This window comes from Triturus cristatus, chromosome 12 (assembly GCF_964204655.1).
Source record: "Triturus cristatus chromosome 12, aTriCri1.1, whole genome shotgun sequence".
Taxonomy (NCBI): Eukaryota; Metazoa; Chordata; class Amphibia; order Caudata; family Salamandridae; genus Triturus; species Triturus cristatus.
Genome location: NC_140595.1, coordinates 862,223,682 through 862,248,847, shown reverse-complemented (window position 1 = coordinate 862,248,847; position 25,166 = coordinate 862,223,682). Strand labels below are relative to the sequence as shown.

Sequence of the window (25,166 nt, the reverse complement as noted above, 5' to 3'; positions counted from 1 at the left end):
ACCCAAATGTCTCATGCTATACTGGGCAGCATTAGTGTCTGCGCCCACGCACTACAGTGCGGGATGCCATTGATTGTGCATCCTCGCTAGCGGCAGCCCTATGCCGCCTGCTGCTCCTCCGTGTATCTGGGACAGGGGGGGTATGGCTGCTCCTGCTGGTGGTTTCTACTATGTCCACAGCATTCCCAGCACCAGTTGTGGCCGACTGGCTTGTCAGTAGCACTTCCAGTGCACTGGTGACCCTCACCATCCCCCTTGAGACGTCATTGCTGCAGTGCGTCAGGCCCTCCTGCATTGCCACAGAGCGCCTGCAGAGCAGCGAAGTGGCAGTTGCCAGCCGGCTGACTGCCCGTGTATGATTGTCTCTTCTCTGCCGTTCCCGGCGCCGTGCAGCTCTGTCTGCATCAAACTTACTGCACAGCAGCATGACGGACTGGGACATGTCCCGCATGCCCGCAGCCATCACACTCATTCCCTCAGCCATAGCGCTGATGCCCCTGTCCATATTTACAAATGTATCTTGGAGTCCCCGCATTTGCCGCTGCACTGACATCATTGCCCTTGCCTGTAGGCGCTGTATCTTTACCATGGTGGCCTCCAGCCCCGAGAACACTCCATGGCTCTCACCCTGTGGTGGTGGACTCTGCATCTGAGCCCTGCAACGACGTCTGGCACCTGAGTGTGCTCCCTCAGAGGCGGAGGGCACACTGGCATGGCTGCCATCCAGGGGCACAGTGGATTGTTCCGGCCCCCTGCAGTCTTCGGATGAGGACTCCGACACTTGCAACCTGGAAGCAGCACGCCTCCTCGACCTGAGCAATGCAGGCGGTGATGATGCCGGTGACTCCAGCATGAGTGGCGATGCTGGCTGTGGTGGTGATGCTGGCTGTGGTGGTGATGCTGGCTGTGGTGGCGAGGCTGCATGTGGTGCTGGTCTCTGGCCAGAACTGGTGGTGGCCTTCCCTGAGCTGTCTTTCCGGTGTGCCCTCTCTCCCGTCTCATGTGCAGTCCTGCGCAATGTATCGTCTGTGGACAGAAATGCAACATCAGCTCAGTGTACCTGAAGCCCTGCATTGCTAGCATCACAATACAATTCTGAAACACTCTCACATTGTCCTCTGCCTGCTTTTCGCTAATGTGTGTAACATGCCTTGTTCTGTGCTATTCAGTTCATGGTTGGGGTTTCCCGGACTACATCTCCCATAATGTATTGCTAGTATGCACTAACACATGGACTGGAGTGGGATACTCATTGCCCACTTGGGGAGTTGGGATAGGGGTAGGGGGGGCCACATTGCTGTGCATGCGTCTTACCTTGTTTGGTGGCGGCTCTGGCAGAGCTGTCGGCATCCCCAATCCCCACGACACTCTCGGGCTCTATTGTGGACTCCACTAGCTCCTCCAGTTCTGTAAGGGCAGGTGCCCTGTTCCTTCCCCCTCCTGTCCGGCTGGCCTCCTTCTGCAGTTCCCCCATCGTCCTCTTGGTGACGATGCGTAGGTCATACCACCGCTTTTTCAGCACGTCTATATCCCTGGGGGTCACTCCGATTGCATTCACCTGCGCCTGGATTCCCAGCCAGATTTTCCTCTTCTCCGACTCAGGCACTTGCAGGGACTGCTTTCCAAACAGCTTCTGGTGCTGCTTGACCACCTCCTCCACTAGTACCTGCAGTTCCTTTGGGCTAAATTTTTGTTTCCTCCTCCTTTCCCCTCCATCTCTCTCTGTCTCCTGGCTGGACATTGTCAGTTTGAGGCTCACAATCCGGCACTGGCTCCCTTGCTCTGCTCTGCACTCCCAGCCTCTCCAGAGTCTGTTGATTGTGTGCACCTGCCTGGGTGTGGCCACTTCCTGGTTGGGTGGGGTTGGCCTTGCACTGGATTGGCTGATTCATCAAGTGATGTATATTTGAATTACCGATTCGGTAAACTCCGATTCGGTATTTACCGATTCGGTAAATACCACCTCGGTATTTACTGATTCGGTAAATACCGAATCATGATTCCGGCCGGTATTTTGGATTCGTTATTCATTTACTGAATTTTACCGAATCGGTAATTTTTACCGATTGTTTACCTACATACTATTTACCGATTCATAATTACCAATTCGGTAAAATTCGGTATTTATGAATCGATAAATTGTATGTTACCTACATATGGCCCTTCGTCTTTTAAACAATCACTTATAGAAACACATACTTATTCATACAGGAACTCTTTCAATCTCTCACTCTCACATATACTCACTTATATACACCAATAGTCACATATACTAGTTTAAAACATATGTAGTTACTCATGAAGACACTATTGAGACAGTCATTCACTCACTAACACACCCATGCACACACTCATCCACCCATACAGTCCTGCACACATGCTGTCTTCAACACATACAAACAGTGAGTCACTCATTCATGCACCTATGCACTACGTAATACCCCCCACCGAACCATACAGACACTCAGACACTCATAATGATACTCAAAAAACCAACTAATAACCTATATAGACACTCAAGTAGCTACTCACCAACCCATGCAGCCACTTATACACAAAGTGAGAGACTGATACAGATATTTACATATTTAAACATTACTCACTAAGCCATGTATTCACTAAGATACACTTAATCAGTCAGTTATACAATCAATTTTTAAAAAACAAATCATCCATTTAGACACTTATATACCCATTTATTCTTCCATCAACCTTGAGATATACATATATAAAACATATGTAATTTTCAGAAAAACACACATTCACTGGATGATGTCATCAGTGATGTCATCAGTGATGTCATTTGAGATGTCATCAGTGATGTCATGAGTGATGTCACTGACCATGTCATGAGTGATCTAATATGTGACGTCATCAGCAGTGCATTGCGGGCGGGCGAGTTATAGTTAGCTGAACTAACTATAACGGGGGAATTTCAATGGTTTTGTACGAGTGAAAGGTCCAGCTAACAATAACGCCCCTGAAACTTATGGTTTTTTCAGTGAATTTCTAAGGTTTTTTAAATGCTAATTCCTAACTATAACATGCCTGAAACCTATGGTTTTTTCAGTGAATATATATATATATATATATATATATATATATTCACTGAAAAAACCATAGGTTTCAGGGGTGTTATAGTTATCTGGACTTTTCACTTGTACAAAACCATTGAAATTCCCCCGTTATAGTTAGCTCAGCTAAATATAACTGGCGCGCCCGCAATGCACTGCTGATGATGTCACATATTACATCACTCATGACATGGTCAGTGACATCACTCATGACATCACTGATGACATCTCAAATGACATCACAGATGACATCATCCAGTGAATGTGTGTTTTTCTGAAAATTAAATATGTTTTATATATGTATATCTCAAGGTCGATGGAAGAATAAATGGGTATATAAGTGTCTAAATGGATGATTTGTTTTTGAAAAATTGATTGTGTAACTGACTGATTAAGTGTATCATAGTGAATACATGGCTTAGTGAGTAATGTTTAAATATGTAAATATCTGTATCAGTCTCTCACTTTGTGTATAAGTGGCTGCATGGGTTGGTGAGTAGCTACATGGGTGTCTATATAGGTTATTAGTTGGTTTTTTGAGTATCAGTCTGAGTGTCTGCATGGTTCGGTGGGGGGTATTACGTAGTGCATAGGTGCATGAATGAGTGACTCACTCTTTGTATGTGTTGAAGACAGCATGTGTGCAGGACTGTATGGGTGGATGAGTGTGTGTATGGGTGTGTTAGTGAGTGAATGACTGTCTCAATAGTGTCTTTATGAGTAACTACATATGTTTTAAACTAGTATATGTGACTATTGGTGTATATAAGTGAGTATATGTGAGAGTGAGAGATTGAAAGAGTTCCTGTATGAATAAGTATGTGTTTCTATAAGTGATGGTTTAAAAGACTAAGTATGTGTAAGTTTCTGTAGAAGTAAGTGTGGTGGTGTGTGTATAACTGTATATGCAAATAAATGTATGTTTGATTCTTTTTTTTTTTTTTTTTTTGAAACCGTTTATTACAGAATCCCAAAAATATACAAAGATGGGCCTACAACCTTCAGGCCGGCCGCTAGCAAACAGAAGGAGCATATAATACAGACAGTAGAACGCACGCTGCAGCAGAAGGGAGTTCACAGGAGTTGAAAGAGGCGTTGGCAGCCACACCATCCGGACCCCACACGACGGTTTCATTTTTATATAAATAACAACAAGAAACAAGTCCACAAGGCAACCCACAGTCGGAAACAACAGCATGTGCTCCCCTAGGGGGGGACCCCACCGATCCATAGGAATATCGAGGGGGGGAATAGGTCAGGACGGGGACTAAGTAGACTCATTGCCCAGAACCGGGAAGACAAACAGGCTAAGGAGACGGGGCCGGTGACGGATCAGGCAGTAGCGGCGGGGTACAGATTCCCCCACGGTAGGTGTTCCAGGGGCCCCATACTTTCACCCATGTCCCAGGCTTACCTCTCGCAAAATACACCACCTTTTCCCGAAACATACACCAATCCATGTTGTCCTTCCACGCCGAGACAGTCGGCGACCTCTGGGAACCCCACAGTTGCGCAATGTCACGTTTGGCCACCATATATCCCAGAGTCGCCCACCACGTCTGTGGCACTGAGTAGTCGGTTGGCTCCCATACATTCAAAAGACATCTCCTTGCCTCAGGCAACAGCGGCACATGCGTAACTACCTGCAAAACCTCATGCACACCACGCCAGAATCGCACCACCTCCGGGCATTCCCAGAAAATATGGAGAAAGGTCCCCAAAGAACCACACCCACGCGATGTCTGGAGGATCTGGCACCCGCAGGAGCGCCAATACACCCACACGTCGGCGGCCCATCACTCCCACGCCCGGATCGACCTCATCTTTGTGCCCTCTACCGACTGCGTGGGGGTGCGGGACGCACGCATTCTTCCGAGGGGCCTTTCGGACCACTCGCCGGTGCTCCTCGCTCTCGGTCCCCCCCCCCTCTCTGCCCGTCCGATATGGCGTCTGAACGCTTGGTTCCTTCACGACAAGGCTTTTCGGAGGGCGGTCGGGGGCGAGATAGTCGACTACTACTCTCATAATGAGGGCTCTGTCGTCTCCCCCGCCGTCCTCTGGGAGGCTGGCAAGGCGACTGTTCGGGGCGCCGCTAAAGGGCACCTGCAACGTCAACGACGGGCTCAATCCCAGAAGCTCGCGGACTGTGAGGCCCAGGCCTTAGAACTGGAGCGTAGTCTGGGTAACTTAGCCGATGCCGCACGGTCTCGTCGCTTGGCCTTCCTGCGGGAAGAGATTCGCCTGCACTCCCTGGAAGCGGCGAAGATCCTATGGCGCTCCTCGGTGGCCCGGGTGTACGGTTGGGGAGACAAAAACGGCACTCTTCTCCACCGCCTGGCGACCTATCCGCGGGCGGGCAGGATCATTCCAGCCATCGCGGACCCCGCGGGTGGAGTCCACACGGTCTCAGTGGCGATAGCCCAGGCATTCGCTGACTACTACTCCCGGCTGTACCGTCTCCGACCGTCCACGCTCTCCCTGAATGAGCTACTGGGAACAAACGGGGCGACACTTGCGCGGCTGCAGCCTGAGATTTCTGAGACCCTGGATTCGCCGATCGAGCTACAGGAGATTGAAGAAGCGATCGGCCGCCTGGCACCCGGGAAGACCCCGGGACCTGACGGATTCCCCCAGGAATATTACGCTCACTACCGTGAGACACTGGCCCCGAGGCTTCGAGACCTCTTTGCGGCCGTGGTGGAGACGGGCTCGTTCCGGCCCGAAACGGATACAGCAACCATAGTTGCACTCCCCAAGACACAGCCTCCCTCGCGGTCCTGCTCCGACTACCGGCCGATATCCCTTATTAACACAGAACTCAAAATCTATGCCACGGTCCTGGCGCAACGGTTACGCCCATCGCTCGCCTCCCTGGTCCATCCGGACCAATGTGGCTTTATGCCGGAGCGGGGGACCAGACACTGTCTACGGCGCCTCCACCTCGCGATGGCGCACCGCGGCCGCCTTTCCCCCTATCTGGCCCTCCTCTTGGTCGACTTTGAAAAAGCCTTTGATTCCGTGGGATGGGCGTACTTGGGTGAGGTCCTGGAGCGTATGGGCTTCGGCCCCCGGTTCCGAGCCATGGTAATGGTCCTCTATGCGCGCCCGCGGGCCCGTGTGTTGGTCAATGGGGCACTTTCTCGCCCATTTCCCATAGGCCGGGGGACGCGCCAGGGTTGTCCGCTCTCGCCCCTCCTTTTCGCTCTGGCGATGGAACCCCTGGCGGTGCTGATTCGCGCGGATCCTGTTCTTCGAGGATGGGAATGGCCGGATGTGGCCCCCGACAAAATCGCCCTATACGCGGACGACGTCCTCCTCTATCTCTCGGACCCAGCGACCTCGGGACCCCGGGTCCGTCGGATCCTCCATCGATTTGGCCAAGCGTCGGGTCTTCACCTGAACCCCAAAAAATCCGTCCTAGTCCCGCTACACCCGTCGCGGGAATGCTTCGACTGGCAGTCGGACATCCCCCTCCGGAGACTCTCCTTCAAATACCTGGGGATTTGGGTCACCCTCCTTCCGGAACTATGCTGGGCCCTTAATGTGGCTCCGGTAGTCAACAAAACCAGGTCAGACATGCTCCGGTGGCAGTCCCTCCCATTGAATCCGCTAGGGAGAGTCGCTCTATACAAGATGATGATCCTCCCCAAATTTCTTTACATACTACAAAATACTCCATGCCCTTTTCCGCGCCCGTGGTTCCGAGACCTGGATAAAATGGTGACCAAATTCCTTTGGGGCGGCGGTAGGCCTCGGCTGGCCTTGGATCGATGCAGGGTCCCCTCCTATGATGGCGGTCTGAGCATGACCAATCTATATCTTTATTACCTGGCCACCCAGTTACTGGTGATCCATGACTGGTTCTCGGGAGGCTGGGGCGACCCGGCTTACCGTCTCGAGGTGCAAGGCCTTGGGTTCTCCTCCATCCAAAACATGCTCTATGGCACAACGGTCCCCCTATCACTCCCCGACGTCGTGCGGGCTCCTTTCCTCGCGTGGCGCGCGGCACTGCGGCACACTAGATGGTCGGGGACGTCCACACAACTCACTCCGCTTTGGCACGGGACCTGGCTGCGGGAGGTGGTGGGATTGGCGGGCTTTCGGCAGTGGGATCTTCTTGGTATCTCCTGTCTGGGCGACTTATGGCGTGGGAGCCGCATGTGTTCCTTCCAAGAGCTTCAGACCCGCTTCTCGCTGCGGCCCTCCCAATTCTACCGCTACCTTCAACTGCGCCACGCGGTCCGGGCTCACGTCCCTCTAGACTCCAGACTGCCTCCCCATAGCCCACCTGAAGCTCAGGTGATGCTGGGGTATCTGGGAAAGGGGGGTATATCCCGCATTTACAAATCCCTGATTAACAATTCCCCGGTGGACTGGAGCGGGCTCAAACAGCGATGGGAGGCCTGGGTGGGACCCCTGGACGAGGCGGACTGGAGGGACGCCCTTATGGGCCCTCGGTCGCTTACCACCTCCGCTAGGCTGCGGCTCATCCAAATCTACTACCTACACACCGCCTATCTGACCCCAGACCGCCTGTACCGGGCGGGTCTCCGCGTGGACGCCTCCTGCACCCGGTGTGGGGTGGCTCCGGCAGATTTTTTCCACATGGTGTGGTCTTGTTCCCGTCTACACGATTACTGGGCAGCGATTGAAACTGAGCTAGCGGAGGTCTTGGGTTGGGAGGTTCCCCATGAGCCTAGAATGGCCCTGCTGGGCATCATGGATGGGATCGACGGATCCCGTAACGAAAAGTACTTCCTCACCACTGCCCTTATGGTGGCTAAGAGAGACATAGCGGCAGTATGGTCACAACCGGACCCACCCAGAGTGGCTACCTGGAGTAGAGGGGTGGACTGGTGTGCGGCCCAGGAGCGGTCGTTGTGTGCTGCGCGAGGCTGCCCCAAAAAATTCCGCAAGATATGGGGGAAGTGGCTGGGGGGCATGATTTGAAGGGTGGGGGCGCAGGGGGTGGGGACGGAGGATGGGGGAGGGTGGGAGGGTCTTTGCAATGGTTTATTGATGCTTATCCAAATGCAGTTACTGATGCCTTGTTCAATGCACTGCTGTATCTTACTCTTGATACTGTCTTTTATGCCGCAAAACACAATAAAAATTTGTTTATCAAAAAAAAAAAGAACCACACCCACGCTTACACAACCCGTCCACAGCATAGCCCATACGCATCAGCCTCGGCCCCGTAACATACACCCTATGGAGTATCTTGAGCTGGACGAAGCGAAGGCGGGCCGGTATGGCCACCTCTTTCGGGGAGGCCACCGCAGACACCCAGTCCTCGTCATCCAGCTCCAATCCATCAGCCCCCCACGCCTCACGAAGGCCGGTCAGCAGTCCCGAACGGTCATTGATGAGCTTTTTGTAAATTAATGAAATCGCGCCGTCCGGGACATGCCCATCTAGCACTCTATCCTCCAGAGGGGAGTACTCCGGGATGGAGGCAACGTCCGGAAATACGGAGCACAACGCATGACGGATCTGCATATATCGAAAGTACTCCCTGTCCTGCAGCTGGAATTCTGTCTGCAGCACATCGAACGTTTTGAATCCCCCCCTCGTCCAGAGATCGCCCACCCTGCTGATGCCTATCATGTCCCACCTCTCAAAGCCCTTCGAGGTCCACAGGGAGCCCAGCCGCTCAGATGCGTATAGTGGCGTCGCCCGGGTCAAGCGATCCCTCCACCCCATCGCCACGTTAGCCGTGTGCCACACCCGTACCATGACCCTCGTGGGGCCCGTCAGCCGCGCGTCATGCGAGCTAGAATAAAGCGCCCGATTATAGTCACCACCCGGCAGTAACATTTTATCCATCTCAAAGGCCGGGTTTAGGGCGGGCCCGTAAAGGCCGTGATTGATCGCAGCCAGCTGGGAGGCCCAGTAATATCGCTTGATATCTGGGAGGGCAACCCCCCCGTCGTACCACGGGAGCGTCAGCTTCGCCAGGGCGATACGCGGCCTACCCTCCCAGAACAGTCGGCGCTGCAAGCTCTCCACCTCGCGAAAGTATTGTATTCTGCAAAGCGTACAGGAAACGTGGCAGCGACATCATCTTAAACAATGCCGCCCGGCCGAGCGGCGAGAGCGGCAAGCGCCTCCAACACGCGACGTCCTCCTTCAGGCGCTGGAGGGGGGGAAGCAAGTTCTGTTTATATCGGGCCTCCGCGTCCAGGGTAATGAAGACACCCAGGTACCTAAATCCCCGCGGGGCGATCTGGATAGGACAACCCCGCGGAAGGATAGGATCCTCCCCAGAGAGGACATACACACACGATTTAGCCCAGTTGATGACCAGGCCGGAGTTGAGGCCAAATGAGTGCAATACATCAACCAGTACTATCAGTGATTTACGTGGGGAAGCCAGGTACAGAAGAATATCATCAGCGTAAAGAGATACGCGGTCCTCATACTCGGGGGTCCATCGGAGACCACGAATAGAAGGATGCCACCGCAGCCACTCCGCCAGGGGCTCTAAGGCAAGCGCGAAGAGGAGCGGCGATAATGGGCAGCCCTGGCGCGTGCCCCTGCCCAGCTCAAACGGAGCCGACACTCTACCGTTCACAACCACCTGCGCCAGCGGTCCAGAGTACCACAATTTCACCCAACCGATGAATCCCGGGCCAAACCCAAACTTCGCCAGTGTCGCCCAAATATATGGCCACTCAAGTGTGTCAAACGCCATAGTGGCGTCCAGGGATGCCAAAATGGCCGGTTCCCGTATAAACGGGACACGCGCGAGCACCCCATGTAAGCGCCGCAGGTTAAGCGCAGTGTTGCGATGAGGGATAAATCCGGACTGATCCTGGTGAATCAAATCGCACACCACGCCAACCAGCCGATTAGCCAACACCTTGGCGAGAAATTTGGGCTCCGCATTCAGCAGCGAAATAGGCCGGTAGGACGTGACCCGGTCCCGCGGCCTCCCCTCCTTGTGAATAACCACGATAGTAGCCAGACGCTGGTCTAGCGGGAGGGAACCCGCCGAACGGGCCGCGAGGAACATCGCACGGAGATGCGGCGCCAGCGTATCCGGTCGCAGCTTGTACAATTCGATGGGAAGACCATTAGGACCCATGGCCTTGCCGGAACCGACCGAGCGTATGGCGAGGGCAATTTCCTCAGAGGTTGGGGCGGCGTCCAACAACACTCTGTCCTCCTCCGAAAGGGAAGACAGCGCGATATCCCTAAGCAGGGCATGGGAATCCTCTTCCGAGCGGGAGGACACCGGGGAATACACCCCACGGAAATATTCTGCAAAGCAATCGACAATTTCTTCCGGTTCAGTGACACACACACCATCCAGTTTCTCAATCGACGGAACAACTCGACTCGCTCTCTCCCTTTTATCCAGCCAAGCAATCAATTTCCCAGCCTTATCACCCACATCATACAGTCTCCCCTGTTGCTCTCTACTGAGGCCCCTGGCCGCCTCCGTGACGAGGGCCTTATAGGCCGCCTGCTTGAGTCGGAGAACATGTAATTTGTCATCCGTCACCCCACATTCGAGGTCGCCCTCCAACTCAGTTATTTCAGTTTCAACACGGGTCACCTCCTCCCGCTCGCGCCTCCGGGAATGGGAAATAAGGGACAGGGCATCCCCCCGAATCACCGTCTTAAATGCCTCCCATAGCGAGACCGCCGATGACACCGACCCCACATTATCATCAAAATATCGCTTAAGGGACTTAACCAACTCTGCGCGAATGGTGGGGTCACGCAGGTACCAGGGATTAATCGGGACCACCCTACCCTCTCCCCTCGGGAGAATATCGAAGTGCAATAAGAGCGGGGAGTGGTCTGAAATACCCCGCGCCAAATGACGCACCTCCCCGATCCTTCCCGCATGCGCCGCCGGCACCAGGACATAGTCTAGCCTTGAGAGACTGCCATGGGCCCTGGAATGAAAGGTGTACTGTTTCTGCGTAGGATGTTTCAAACGCCAACAATCCACCAGCCCCAAGGTATCCAAGAGGCCAGACAACCACGCTTGGGCACGGGGGAGATCCCTATGGGGGTGACGGTCCTCAGTTCCGGAAACCACAGCGTTAAAATCCCCCCCAACCACCAGAATCCCCTCCGGAAGGCCAAGGAGGAGGCGCCCCAGATCCGCAAAGGTGGTCGTCTGCAACCCTGGCGGGACATAGACAGAAACAAAAATAATCACTCTGCCCTCCATTCTACCCACCAGAACCGTGTAACGTCCCCTGTCATCATGGAGCACCTCATCAACTTCCAACGGGAGCGAGGTCTTGACCATGATGCCCACACCCCTTGAACCAGACGTGAAGCCCGAATGGGCCAGGAGGCGGTAGCCCCGTCGGTTCATAGCACGAAAGGAGTTGCCAATGAGGTGCGTCTCCTGCAGAAAAACTATGTCAGGTGAAATTCGTTTCAGGAACTGCAGGACCACACCTCGTTTTATCCTGTCCCCCAGTCCATTAACGTTCCAGGACAAAAGACTCAGTCCCCTACCCCCCATCATAAACGAAAGCAATCACTCGTCCCCCCGAGAGCACTTTGGGAATAACACAACGATACTTTTGCCTTGTGGTACAAATGAACAACACCCCACCCCAACCCAACCGCCCCAACAAAACTCCCCCCTCCCTGCACCCCTGCATGAGCCCAAACAGCCCCCCCAACTTGCAGTGTGCCTGTCGCCCCTATATAGTTGAAACTAGGTAAACCCCCTAGAGGAGGAAAGAGTACCCCTTCGAGACCCCGCACCACCTACAAAGGAGGGGGAACGAGTACAAAAAACGAGAGACCCTAAGCTTGGCCGAAAGCGGCAGCATCTTCGTCCAGAGTGAGTCCCAGTATCAGCACCTCAGTCCCGGTCCAGTGGGCCCTCTCCTCCCGCAGCCCCCCCCCCGCCATCCCGATCCCGACCCCCAGACAAAGTGTCCAGCCAGTCCCCGGCCGTTTCAGGACGGTCAAAAAAGTGAGTGCGACCATCCACCTCCACCCGCAGCCTGGCCGGGAAGAGCATGGCGTATTTTAAGTTCATGTCCCGAAGCCGCCGCTTGACGCCCAAGAAGCTCAGTCTCTGCTTCTGGACCGCTTGGGTGAAGTCAGGATAAAAGTTCACCTCCATGTTCTCCAGCTTGATCGGCCCTTGCAGTCTGGAGGCTTGCAGAATCGCATCCCTGTCCCGAAAATTAAAAATACGGGCAATAAGAGGCCGCGGAGGGGCTCCGACCTTCGGCCTTCCCCCGGGAACTCTATGAGCCCTCTCCACGGCAAAAAACTTACTCAGTACCCGAGGCTGGAGATGGGTAGTGATCAGGTCCTCCACAAAAAGATCCGCCGCCGACTCCTCCCGTCCCTCAGGTACTCCGATGATGCGTATATTATTCCTCCGGGCCCGGCTCTCGGAATCCTCCAGGCGCCGATCCATGAGCGCACTCGCCTGACGAAGCCGGTGTATCTCCGTTTGAAGGGCCGCCACCTCAGTCGTGAGGCCCGACGCGGTGTGGGCCAAAGAATCGACCCGGTCGTTAGTCTTCGAGAGATCAGCTCTCACCAGGTTGACATCAACGAGGACCGCGTCGATTTTATGCGCTAAAGTGTCAAACCGCTGGCCCACCGAGGCCTTCATCTCAGCAATGGCGCCCATGACGTCTTGCAGAGTCAGATCTGTGGGCAAATCCGGGGCATCCGGGGGGCACTCAGAGGACTTGTGCGGTCCACCGGGAGATCCCTTCGGGAGGGTGTAGCGGTCCATGATGTTGGCCTGATGTGCGGCACCACGCCGGGTCGACTTGGCCTTCAACCGATCTCCATCTTGTTTCGTGGCCATCGTCGCGGGTCTCACACCCTCACCAGCCACGCAGTAAAAAGCAAGCAATCGAGGCCACGAGCTCCGGGGGGCCACCCCAGGATGGCGGAGCGGGCCACAGCAGGCAGGTAGGCAGGGTCTCCCAGCGAGGCCACCCCAACACAAGGAGCACCGCGATCCCACTTGCAAAGACAGCAAGGGGGCGCAAAAGTGAAAGTGAAAGTGAAAGTGCGGGGTACGCGACTCGCCAGGCCCAGCCCGCCGTTGTTGTTCACTTTGCCACCGGGTCGCCCCCAAACGCGAATCCGGGGTCAGGAGAGAAGTAGGCCGCAAACTTCAATCTGTGCTCACTCCGGCACCCGAGGTCCGATTCGAAAATGGGAAACGGGTACCACCTCGTCTCAGGCTCACCGACACAGTCCCCTCAACCGATGCAGGATGAAGACAGGATAAACGTAGGAGGTTGCGGAGGTCCTCGGGAGCCTCGCACCTACGCGGCCATCTTGGTTGCGCGCTAGGCTCCTCCCCGTATGTTTGATTCTTTATTAGCATGAGTGACTATGTGTGTGAGTAACTCTATGGATGAGTGGCATTGTGTAACAGGATGTATAGGTGTATGAGTACATATGATGAGTGAATACATGTATGAGTGACTGTATAGGACTGTTGGTGAATGAGTGGATGTGTATGTGGATCTTAGAATTACTGAAGAGGTTGTTGTAACTGGTATTGGTATGTCCATTGTATTGAAAAGTTTAGTCTCTATTTTTGAATGTGTGTATCAAAGGTTATATTAGGGTGAGAGGAGGTCTGCCACTCTATCACAAGGATGATGTCATCAGTGATGTCATTTGAGATGTCATCAGTGATGTCATGAGTGATGTCACTGACCATGTCATGAGTGATGTAATATGTGACGTCATCAGCAGTGCATTGCGGGCGCGCGAGTTATAGTTAGCTGAACTAACTATAACGGGGGAATTTCAATGGTTTTGTACAAGTGAAAAGTCCAGCTAACTATAACACCCCTGAAACCTATGGTTTTTTCAGTGAATTTCTGAGGTTTTTTAAATGCTAATTCCTAAAAATAACGTGCCTGAAACCTATGGTTTTTTATGTGAATTTCAAAGGTTTTTTAAATGCTAATTTCTAACTATGCCACAGAGATAAGACATGTGAAGAAAGAAGAAAAAATGCACAGAAAGAAAAAAAAGAAGTGCAGAAAGAAGCAACAGAAGTCCTCAAAGATGAAGAAAAGTGCAGGAAGAAGGATAACGTGCAGAAAGAACAAAAAGAAGAGCAGAAAGAAGCCTTGTTGCAAAATCATCCTGTACCCTCAACTTTTTCAGACGGATACTGGTGGTAACTGAGTCTGACTAACCAGTCCTAGAGCCAGTGCTATGTTAAAAGACACTTAGAATACAGTGAAAACACCTACATACACTAGGGAACATTATGCGTTGGGGTCCCCCTGTGATTAACATGACCTCCTCTGTAAGCCCCTAGTATATAATAGGGCAGGGGGATTAAAACTACCTCTTAAAACAGGCCACAGGGCGTTTTTGCTTCACCACTGTGTAAACACACCCTGTGTCCGTTTTTAGTTGGGAGATTAAGTTCATTTGAATCCTGAGGGTCCCTAGGGTCCAACTAGCCCACTAGGTACCTCCAGTAAGTGCCACAGAGCTGCGTTGCAGAGAGGTGTAAAAAGTGGCACAGCCTGGACCACCTCTCTGCAATGCAGCTCAGTGGCGCTTACTGGAAGCACTTGGTGGGCTAGTTAGCCCCCAGGGGCCCTCAGTATTGAAGGAAAATTATATCCCCAATTTAAAACGTGCCATAGTGCGTGTTTGCACACGTCACCTCAGGCCCCGTCCCCTCCCTTCACCACTGTGTAAACGCGCCCTGTGGCTGTTCTAAGTTGAGAGATTAAGTCCCCTTGAATCCTAAGGGTCCCTAGGGTCAAACTAGACCACTAGGTACCTCCAGTAAGCGCCACAGAGCTGCGTTGCAGAGAAGTGTAAAAAGGGGCTTGGCCTCAGAACACCTGTCTGCAGCGCAGCTCCCTGGTGCATACTGGAGATGCCTGTTGGGCTAGTTGGCCCTCAGGGACCCTCAGTATTGAAGAGGAATTAATTCCCCAACTTACAACTCGCCAGGGGGCGCGTTTGCAGAGTGCTGCAAGGAGGGGGCGTGGCCTCCGGCACGATGCCAGTCTTTTATTTATTTAAATTTTTTAAGAAGGGGGGCTGTGTGGTTCCCCTTCTTATTCTAATTTATTGGCCCTGATGACCCCATCCCCCAGGGCCTGTCTCCTAATTATATTTTTTTGACCCCAATCCCCAGGGCCAGCCACTGTTTTTTATTATTTTTAAAAAATATATATTTATAGACACACCTAGGACATGCTGGACAAACCGTACGTACCTATCACCATGACGATTTGCGTGATATTCATTAAAAGGCGACTATGCATACAATGAATCCACGTGGAATGTATTTACACCACTAGTGAAGCTCTGACATGTCTGATGCCCTACCGTGCCTAATCCCGGTAGACACCCTTGTCGTTTATTTATACAAACATGGGTAGCTATTGACGGGCACATTTAATACACATGCACACCAAGCCATTCAAAGGGGATTCGACAAAAATTCGACCAAACTATGCAAGAAACCCCCTCACGGTTAATAAAACACACATCCACTGCCGGATGTGTAATACTTTTTATTTTACTCTCTGGAAAGGGGACGAACATCACTTGAGAGTCACAGCGCGCTCCTGGCAGAGCCCAATGCTGTGTTACACCCACCATTGCCTGCTGAGTGCCACACACCTCTGTGTTGTATTCCACTAGCTAGTGCATATGCTATGACACTCTCTAGCCCATGTGCACTGTAACACCACCCCGTGAATATGTCATGCCACACTTGTCTTCGCACGGGTTATATTGCCCCATCTAACGTGCCTTCCTCGATGCCTATGTTATTACGCACAGTGCTATGCCATACATATTACAATCTGGGACCCATATCTTTGTCACAGTGCATATGCAACGTTACACTCCCCAGCACATATTTTATATTACAACTTTAGAGACTAGTTAGGTTACACAACACTGCCCTGTGCATATTACACTCCAAGGCGCATATCGCATAGCACGCGCTAGTGCCTGTGCTATCTCGCGCTCTCCAATGAATCTGTCATTGCGCACAATGTATTGCATATTTTATTTCACGCCCGGTTCATCTTATATCACACTTTTTGGTGCATAGTTTATACCACACACTATATCTAGTTTTCATTTTCAATCGTGCTCTCAGGACTATGTTCTATATAACACTGTGTTCACCTACCCTTTTCACGGGCATTACATTTTGCGATAGGGGGTGGAGGGTCAGGGGGTGTTTCTGCCAAGTGAGCCCGGAGTCACAGTCACAAACGTCCTCTTCTTCCTGAATAAAAGTGAGATTATGCTGCATACTTGTTCATATTTTCAGTAGTTCGCACAGACACACATTTTAAAAACAATAAAGTTCCTAATACCCGCCTTCTCTGAACAGTTAGCTTGCTGCCCCATCCCCCTCCTCCCTATCCTCTGTTGTGTGAATCCATGGACTAGCCTCCTCCCTCCTTCCATGCATGGTCTGATGTGCTGCCACTGCCCTCAATTTAGTATGATGTACCAGTCCACTCCTCCTGCCCTCCATTGCCCAATTCTATGCCCCATCATTGACCTCCTGCTTAAACTCTGTGCTTAGCTTGCTGCCCCTATTCTCCTTCCCCCTGCCCTCCGATGTCTTTGTGCATGCCCCTGCTCCATCCTTTTTGCCCACCATGTTCCATGGACCTGCCACTCCTATCTACTCTGAGTGTTCTGTTGAGCTGCCACTCCCCTCCCACCTGCCTAGCATTGTCAGATGACTGTAACCTGTCCCTGCCACCTCCACCCTGCCTGTCCACATGCCATGCCCCTATCCTCTTCCTCCTGTCCTACATGGTCCATTGTACTGCCACACCCTTCTGCCCTCCCTGGTCTGTTGTGCTGCAACTGCTCCTCCTGCCTGCCCCGTGCGGTCTGTTGTGAGGCCCCTTCCCCTGAACTTTCTTGTCTGTGCACAGGTCCTGACCCTCCCTTCTATCCTCCATCGTCCTTTGTGCATGCCCCTGCACCCTCCTTCTTGCCCATCATAGCCATTGTGCTACCACTAACCCTCCCACTTGCCATGCATGGTCTTCTGTGCTGCCATGGCCCCTCCCACCTTCCCTGTGTGGTCAGTTAGCTGCCCCTGAACCCCTCCCACCTTCCCTCCATGGTCTGTGTGTATGCCATCACAGTCTCACTGTTGCTCTTCATGGTGTGTCTTGCTTCTAGTCCCCATCCTGCCTGACCTCCATGGCTATCTTGCTGCTCCTGCCCTGCCCCCTTGCCCCCAGCCCTCTGTTTACATGTGCAGACCCCTACTCCCTCCCTCCTGGCTTGTCTGTTCCATTGTACTGCCCCTGATCCATCCCTCCTGCCCTTTATGGTCTGTTATGCTGCAGCTTTCTCTCCTGTCTGTCCATTATGGTCCTGCCTCTTGCCCCTCTGTTCTCTGTTGTCCATGTGCATGGTCCTGTCCCCTCCCTCTTGCTTTCTATGGATTGTTGTGCTGCACTCCCGTCCCGCATGCCCTGTGTGGTGTATTGTGCTGCTGCAAACCCTGATGCCTGCCCTGCAGGGTCAGTTTGGTGCACCTCTCCATGTCCCTCCTGTCCTCTGTTACCCAAGTCCATGTCCCTACCCCATTTCCTTCCATGATCCAATGTACCATACTTGCGAACATTTTGAACTTGGTAAGAGGGAGATTTTGAAAAAAAACTGGGGTATTGATTTTCCCCTTTGAGTTACATTGAAAAAGAGGAGATTGTATACAGGAGACAGATAAAATAAAGCCCATTTGAGCTTAAAAACATTGGACGTTTCCTGGCTGAATCGGGTCTGTTGGCATGTATGGTTGTACTACCATTGCCTCTTCCTTTTGCCCACAATGGTCTATTACATTGCCACAGCCTCTCTTGCAAGTCCTGTATTGTTGGTTTGTTGCCCCTGCCCCCCTTTCCACTGCCCTCCATAGTCTGTTGTGCTGCCACGGCCCTTCCTGCCTGCTCAGTGTGGTTAAATTGTTGCCTTTGCACCCTCCTACGTGCCTTCAATTTTCAGAGTCCGTGCCCCTGGCCTCTGCCTCTCAACAGTATCCTAATGAACAACTAGATTGCTAACATTCTATATTTATTACAAAAGTGTGGAACGCCTGACGTCATCTTGATGTAATCAAAACTGTAATACCTAGAGCATTTCCTTTAGAAATTACATATATGAGAGGGTCTTATTGGCATCAAAATTATGGTTAGTGCTCTAAAAGAATAAAATAAGGACATATTTTCTGAGTTTTCAAATAGCGAGAAAGCACTTTTAAATTATTTGTTACCTTTATGTTTTTTTATCCAGTTGGCCACTTGATTAAATGTTGCACTTAGGGGAGAGGATGTGGTGTTACTTCCAGAACTGCAGACTTTGCAACTGGGGAACCAGGTTGGAGTTTCTGCTTCAGCTCGACATTCTGTGATTCTGGTCAAATCACTTAGTCTCCCCATGTCTACAACCAAAATGAATTTGTTCTTGTGTGATGTAACCAATGCTCATGTAAAGCACTCCAATACCTGACAAGTCTGCACTATATAACACTGCAAAAACACAAAATAATAAGTGTTTTGCACACTTCTGTCATTGGGCTATATTTGGGCTACATCTGGGTGATTTTGGGCTACATTTGGGCTCTTTTGTCTCCGGTGGCCATCTTGGGAGATTTATTTGTTATGAAGTTTCCTAATTTCCTCATGTACTGCAGTCTCCTCAGTAGGAAATGCTTTCAGTTTTTTACTTTGATTCCATCATGAAGGTATTCAGATATGTCACACATTTGCCATACATTCTGAATGTTAGCACTCTAGTTGCTTATTAGATCACTGTAGTAAAACTACTGTTCACCATGGAAGTCTGCTCCTGGTATTAAAAGTGCATGTTTCAGTCTGCATGTCAGAATTTTTTAATGAAATAGAAGAGGGTTTGAGAAGTCACTCAAAATGTGCCCTCATTTTCTTTCTTCAGCATTAATCATAATTTCTATGGCAAAATGAATCCCCTCATTGTGTTCCTTTTTAAATTAAATGTTTTAAGTGTTACCAGTTTATTCCAATCAAGATGGCTTCAGGTGTGCCATACTTTTGTCATAATGAAGACAGTAAGCGCTCCAGTTGTTTTTAAGAACACTCTGGGACATTCTGTCATTGGGCTATACTTGGGCTACATCTGGGTGATATTTGGGCTACATTTGGGCTCTTTTGTCTCTGGTGGCCATCTTGGCAGACTTATTTGTTATGAAGTTTCCTAATTTCCTCATTTACTGCAGTCTCCTCAGTAGGAAATACTTTCAGTTTTTTACTTTGATTCCATCAAGCAGGCATTCAGATGTGTCACACATTTGCCATAAATTCAGAATGTTAGCACTCTTTTTGCTCATTAGATCACTGTAGTAAAGCTACTGCTCACCAGGGAAAACTGCTACTGGTATTGAAAGTGCATGTTTCAGTCTGCATGTCAGAATTTTTTAATGAAATAGAAGAGGATTTGAGAAGTCACTCAAAATGTGCCCTAATTTTTCTTTCTGCAGCACTAATCATACTTTTTATGGAAAAATGAACCCCCTCATTTTGTTCCTTTTTAAATTAAATGTTTTAAGAGTTACCACTTTAATCCAAGCAAGATGGCTTCAGGTGTGCCATACGTTTATCATAAGTAGGACTGTTAGCACTCTAGTTGTTCTTTGGAACACTCTGGGAAGCTGCAGTAGAACACAAAGGAATCAACTGACAGTCTCTGCGCTTGTTGGATGTACATGTTTTACTGAGAATGTCAGACTTCATTCTCACATGACTGAGAAAGATAATGTGAATTTACAGAAAATAAGCTCTCAGTTTAGCTTATAGATCACCTTCCAAACCTCTGTGGGAAAAGCATGAGAAAATATTTTTCTCTCAATCATGATATCCCAGCAGAAGGCTTTTTCACATGGTGAAATCACCTTAGAACATACCACAATTCCTAAAATGAGTATGGTACCATCAACAAATGATTTATAATGTAACTAAAGTCTTAAAATCTTCTATTAACTGCAATGCTTTTTAATGAGGTGCTATCATGTATATTGGTCCCAAGATGGCTGCCAACACTTCTTGGATGAAGTGCCGACAGCCAATCAGATCTCAGGATGAGATGTGTGGTTAGGCTCCGCCCACATATATATATGATTTTACTTTTGATTTTCTCAGGAACTACTGAACAGATTGACACCAGACCTGCAAAAGGCACATCCCTGACCTGAGGACTACCTCTCTGCCAAATTTCAAGTAATTCTGTTCAGCCGTTCGGGCTGTACCTTGGACTAAAGGTCCCTATGGAAAATTGCATGGGGAAAACGTGTTTTGGAACCCCCATTTTTTCTCAGCCCCCGCTTGACGAATCCCCCAGAGACTTTCAGGGTAGGAGCGGAGCGGAGCGCCCCACCTATTTTGAAAATTTCGCGAGGATTCTTCAACCGGCGCCAAAGTTATTCCAAATAGAATGTTGCGGATTTCCTATGGAAACACGGTCCTAACTATAACTATCTACTGGCGACCGCCAGTAGATAATATATATACATATATATGCGCTTATCATTTAGTATTTTGCTTTTCAGATCTCATTGTCAGTGAAATTGCTCTCCCACTCTCGCAGCTCCACCAATAAGTGAGGCCTCTCCTGAGCCCCTGCACTTCCGTAGTGTTTGGTGTTCAAGGCCCTCCTCTACCCGCAGGTTATACCTGCGCCTCATCCCTGGTGGTCCAGTGGACCTCTGACTCCTTTCTCTCACTCCATTTTTCACCCCTTCAGCTCCGTTTTTCACCCTTTAGCTCTTTTCACCATTTCACTCTACTTAGCACTCTTCTGCTTTCATGCTCCGTTTTTCCCCCTTTAGCTCTTTTTCACCCTTTCACTGCTCTCAACACTCTTCTTCTGCTCCATTTGCCCCTTTCACTCTTCTTAGCACTCTTCTGCTTTCTGCTCCGTTTTTCACCCTTTAGCTCTTTTTCACCCTTCTACTCTTCAGATCTTTTTGTTTCTTATTCACCCTTTTTACTCTTTACTTTCTTCGTCTATTGCTTACTTTCCCCTGTTTTATTCCCACCGCTGCTACCCTCGCAGCACCTACCCCAAGCGCGACCAGCCCGAGCCAGTTCCCCTCCCCGTCTCCCAGCTGTCCAGCCCTCCCTGACCTCTACTTAATGGCGGCTGCTGTGCGGCCGCGCCGCTGGCGTGCCAAAGGCAAGTCCATCTGCGCCTGACCGCGACCAGTGCCAGAATCCCTGGACCTCCGCACCTCCACTGCTACAACCCAGTGGCACTCAATGCACTCAATCCAGGCTTCAACAACAACTGCAAGCTAGTGTCACCAGCCAACACCCACGGACCCTTCAGCTGTCAGCACTGCAGGCACACCTGCAGCACCGCCAGGAACACAGACCCAGCACAACCAGCCCGCAAGAACACAACCAAACTGAAGTCCCTGCAATGCATCCTCCTCAACGTCTGATTGCTCCACAAACATGCCACCGAAATCTGGGACCTCCTTGACAGCACCACCGGACGTAGCATTCTTCACCGAAACCTGGACCAACACCACCTTGGAACCGGACTTCGCCATCGCCATCCCCCAAGGATACAAGATCTCCCAGAAGGACCGCTCCACCCGCCCGGGAGGATGAATCGTCATCATCCACAAATCCACCCTCCACCTGAGCACACTCCGGTACGAGCTCACAGACCTGATGGAACACCTACACTTCAAGATACAGGCCAGCCCTACCACCACCCTCCGAAGAACTCTCATCTAATGACCGGCGGACCTTTCACCAACTCCATCACGGACATCATCTGCCCGCAAGCCATTGCATCCACCAACTACATCCTGCTGGGAGACCTCAACTTCCACCTAGACAACAAACTAGACCCTAACACTGCATCCCTACTGGACAACCTCCACAACATTGGACTCCGCCCGATTGTGACCAAACCCACGCACTCAGCAGGACACACCCTCAACTCCCTCTTCACATCAGGAAACTCCATCACTTTCAGGCACACCACCGAACTCCTGTGGACAGACCATCGATGCATCCAATTCACCTTCAGAACACCCACCAACCACAGACACCAGCACCTGCCCTCACGAAGAAACTGGACCAAAATCACCGACGACAAGCTCACCTCCTCACTCAGCAACTTCACACCAACCACCACGGAAGACGACGACCCCAACACCACAGCCGAACTCTGCACAGATAGATCTCCGACAGCACCAACACCATAGCCCCCCTCAAGAAGAACAACAACACACATGCCAAGAAAGCCAGATGGTTTACCACCGAACTTCGAGAGTCCACACGCACATGCCGCCACCTCGAAAAGGCCTGGAGGAGTTCCAAATCCACAGAAGCCCACAACATCAGAGCCGCCACCAACGCCCACCATCATTTCATCAGAAATACGAGAAAAACAGCAATCGAAGACAGAATCTCCACACATGCACACAACAGTAAAGAACTCTTCAGCATCATCAAGGAGTTCGCCCAACCCACCAGCAAGCCTACTGACATTCCTCCCTCACAAGACCTTTGCAACAAACTCAGTGCCTTCTTCCACCACAAAATCAAGAACATCTACGACAACTTCGACAAAGACAACCAGCACACTGAATCCTCACCAGCCACCTCCGACACCCTGAAACCAATGATTGACAGCTGGACAGCCCTCACCACCGAAGACACACTGAAGACAATGAAGTCAATCCACTCCAGGGCCCCCACGGACCCCGGCCCCCCCACCCCATCTTCAACAGAGCCACCGACACCATCGCACCCATGCTTCGCCACACCATCAACCGCTCTCTGGCGACTGCGTCTTTCCCCGACAACTTGAAACACGCCGAGGTCAACCCCCTCTTGAAGAAGCCCTTGGCGGACCCCACCGACCTCAAAAACTACAGACCCATCTCCCTGCTCCCATTCTCAGTGAAAGTCATTGAGAAAGCCATCAACAGCCAACTCGCCACCTTTAACAACACAGCACAGAAACCGCCCTCCTCGCCGCAAAAAATGACATCCACTCCCTACTGGACAAAGGAGAAACAGTAGCCCTCATCCTCCTCGACCTCTCAGCGGTCTTCGATACAGACTCCCACCGCATCCTAACACTCAGACTCCACAATGCAGGGATCTGGGACAAGGCCCTCAACTGGAACCACACTTTCCTCTCCAGCAGAACGCAGCGGGTCAGACTGCTTCCTTTCCTCTCGGACCCTACACCAACCACCTGCGGAGTCCCTCAGGGGTCCTCCCTCAGCCCTACGCTCTTCAACGTCAACATGGCTCCGCTCGCCCCCATCGTCAGAACCCACGGACTCAACATTGTTTCATACACAGACGACACCCAACTCATCCTCTCCCTATCTAACGAACCCAAAGCAGCCAAACACAACTTTCAAGAAGGCATGGAAGCTGTCAACACCGACAAAACAGAAGTATTCATCATGGGCCCACACCCCGACGCCTGCAATGACACTTAGTGGACTCCGCGCTCAGAAGCCCACCCACCCCCACAGACCACGCATGCAACCTTGGAATCATCCTGGACGCCGAGTTCAAAATGGACCGCCAGATCAACTCTGTTGCATCCTCCTGCTTCCACACTCTTCGCCTCCTACGCAAGACCTTCAAATGTATCCCCCTCGAGCACAGAAAGACTGTCACTCATGCCCTCGTCACCAGCAGACTCAAATATGGCAATCAGTCTACACCGGAATAAAGAAAAACCTCACCCGCAAGCTACAAAACATCCAGAACACTGCCACAAGACTAGTTCTCAACCTGCCAAGACACTGCCATATCTTCCAGCACCTGTGCACACTCCACTGGCTACCCATCGAGACTAGAATCAATTTCAAGATCCTCACCCATGCACACAAAAGCGCAATACAACACCAGACCAGCATACCTAAACAGCCGACTCAAATTCCACGTTCCCCAAAGGACCCTACGATCTGCTCAGCTCTCCTTCGCTGTGGTCCCCCGCGACTGAAAGACCAGATCAGGAGGCCGCTCCTTCTCCTTCCTCGTGGCCAGAGCCTGGAACGCCCTACCGCTCCACCTCAGACAGACAACATCACTCCCCATCTTCACAATAAACCTCAATACTTGGCTCTTCGACAGACCCCTCCTTGATGGACTGGAACCAGCACCTTCCCTCCCCCCAGCGTCTTGAGACCCTTACGGGTGAGTTGTCGCGCTTAACAAACACGTGATTGATTGATTGATGTCACTCCCTGCTGACCCCTTCCTTTCCTTCCTCCGCTTGATTATCCCATTCACCTGTGCTATTATAGCATTCAGGGTTGGGACTAACGATAGGTGGACCCCTTTTGGCATCAAACCGTTCCTGAGGAATCATCGAGCTGACAATGATTTTACATATTACTGACAGTTATTTAACTTATGTTTTTACTTGATTGTTCTAATTTAATGTGATTCCCTCCCAAGTTTGTAGTATATTTTGGCAATGGGATATTTAGCTGTGATTTCTTTTCAGGAGCTGAGACCAAGGCAACCTGAAGGTGCTTAGGAGATGGCAGAGATCGGTTCAGTGGATGACGACAGAGTTCCTGGTCGGACGTTGGAGTTGATCGGTGGACAAGAGCCAGGGACCTGCGGAGTTCTGTTGGTGGTTCGAGTTTATGGACTTACACTGTTTAGTTTGCAGAGAAAGAGGAAGGACTGCAGTTTGTGGACCATATATATTATGGGACTGGTTACATGTGATTGGTGGAGAGTAGGGTCGCTAAGGCTGTTGGGATCAGTGGTTTAAACATTTTATTGACTGCTGTTTAAGCTAAGTAAATAAAGAGAGGCAGAATCCTCGCCTTGGTGTCATTAATAGAATTGAAAATTCTTGATGTGCTAGCTAGAATATTATTATTAATATTTATTATTTTTACTCTTCCTAGGAGTAGTATGCGTCAAAGTGTCGCACGTTTGGAAATATACTGCTCAGGGTCTTCCCACCAGAGTACCAGTAACCAGTGTGTGCATACGGTCATTAACGCGCTGCATAGGCCTCTGCTATCCCTAGGCCCCGCCGCGCTACACTGGCGACGAGGCCAGTCATACT

General features: G+C 51.1%; 1 long non-coding RNA gene across 1 annotated transcript in view; it reads left to right on the top strand.

Annotated features, from left to right (window-relative positions):
* The window catches only part of LOC146783129 (uncharacterized), a 69,717-nt gene extending 44,801 nt beyond the window's left edge, over nt 1-24,916 (top strand). The window contains exon 2 of the long non-coding RNA XR_014972324.1: nt 24,588-24,916. This is a non-coding gene — a long non-coding RNA (uncharacterized LOC146783129). The remainder of the gene's footprint in view (nt 1-24,587) is intronic.
* The last annotated feature ends 250 nt before the right edge of the window (nt 24,917-25,166 follow it).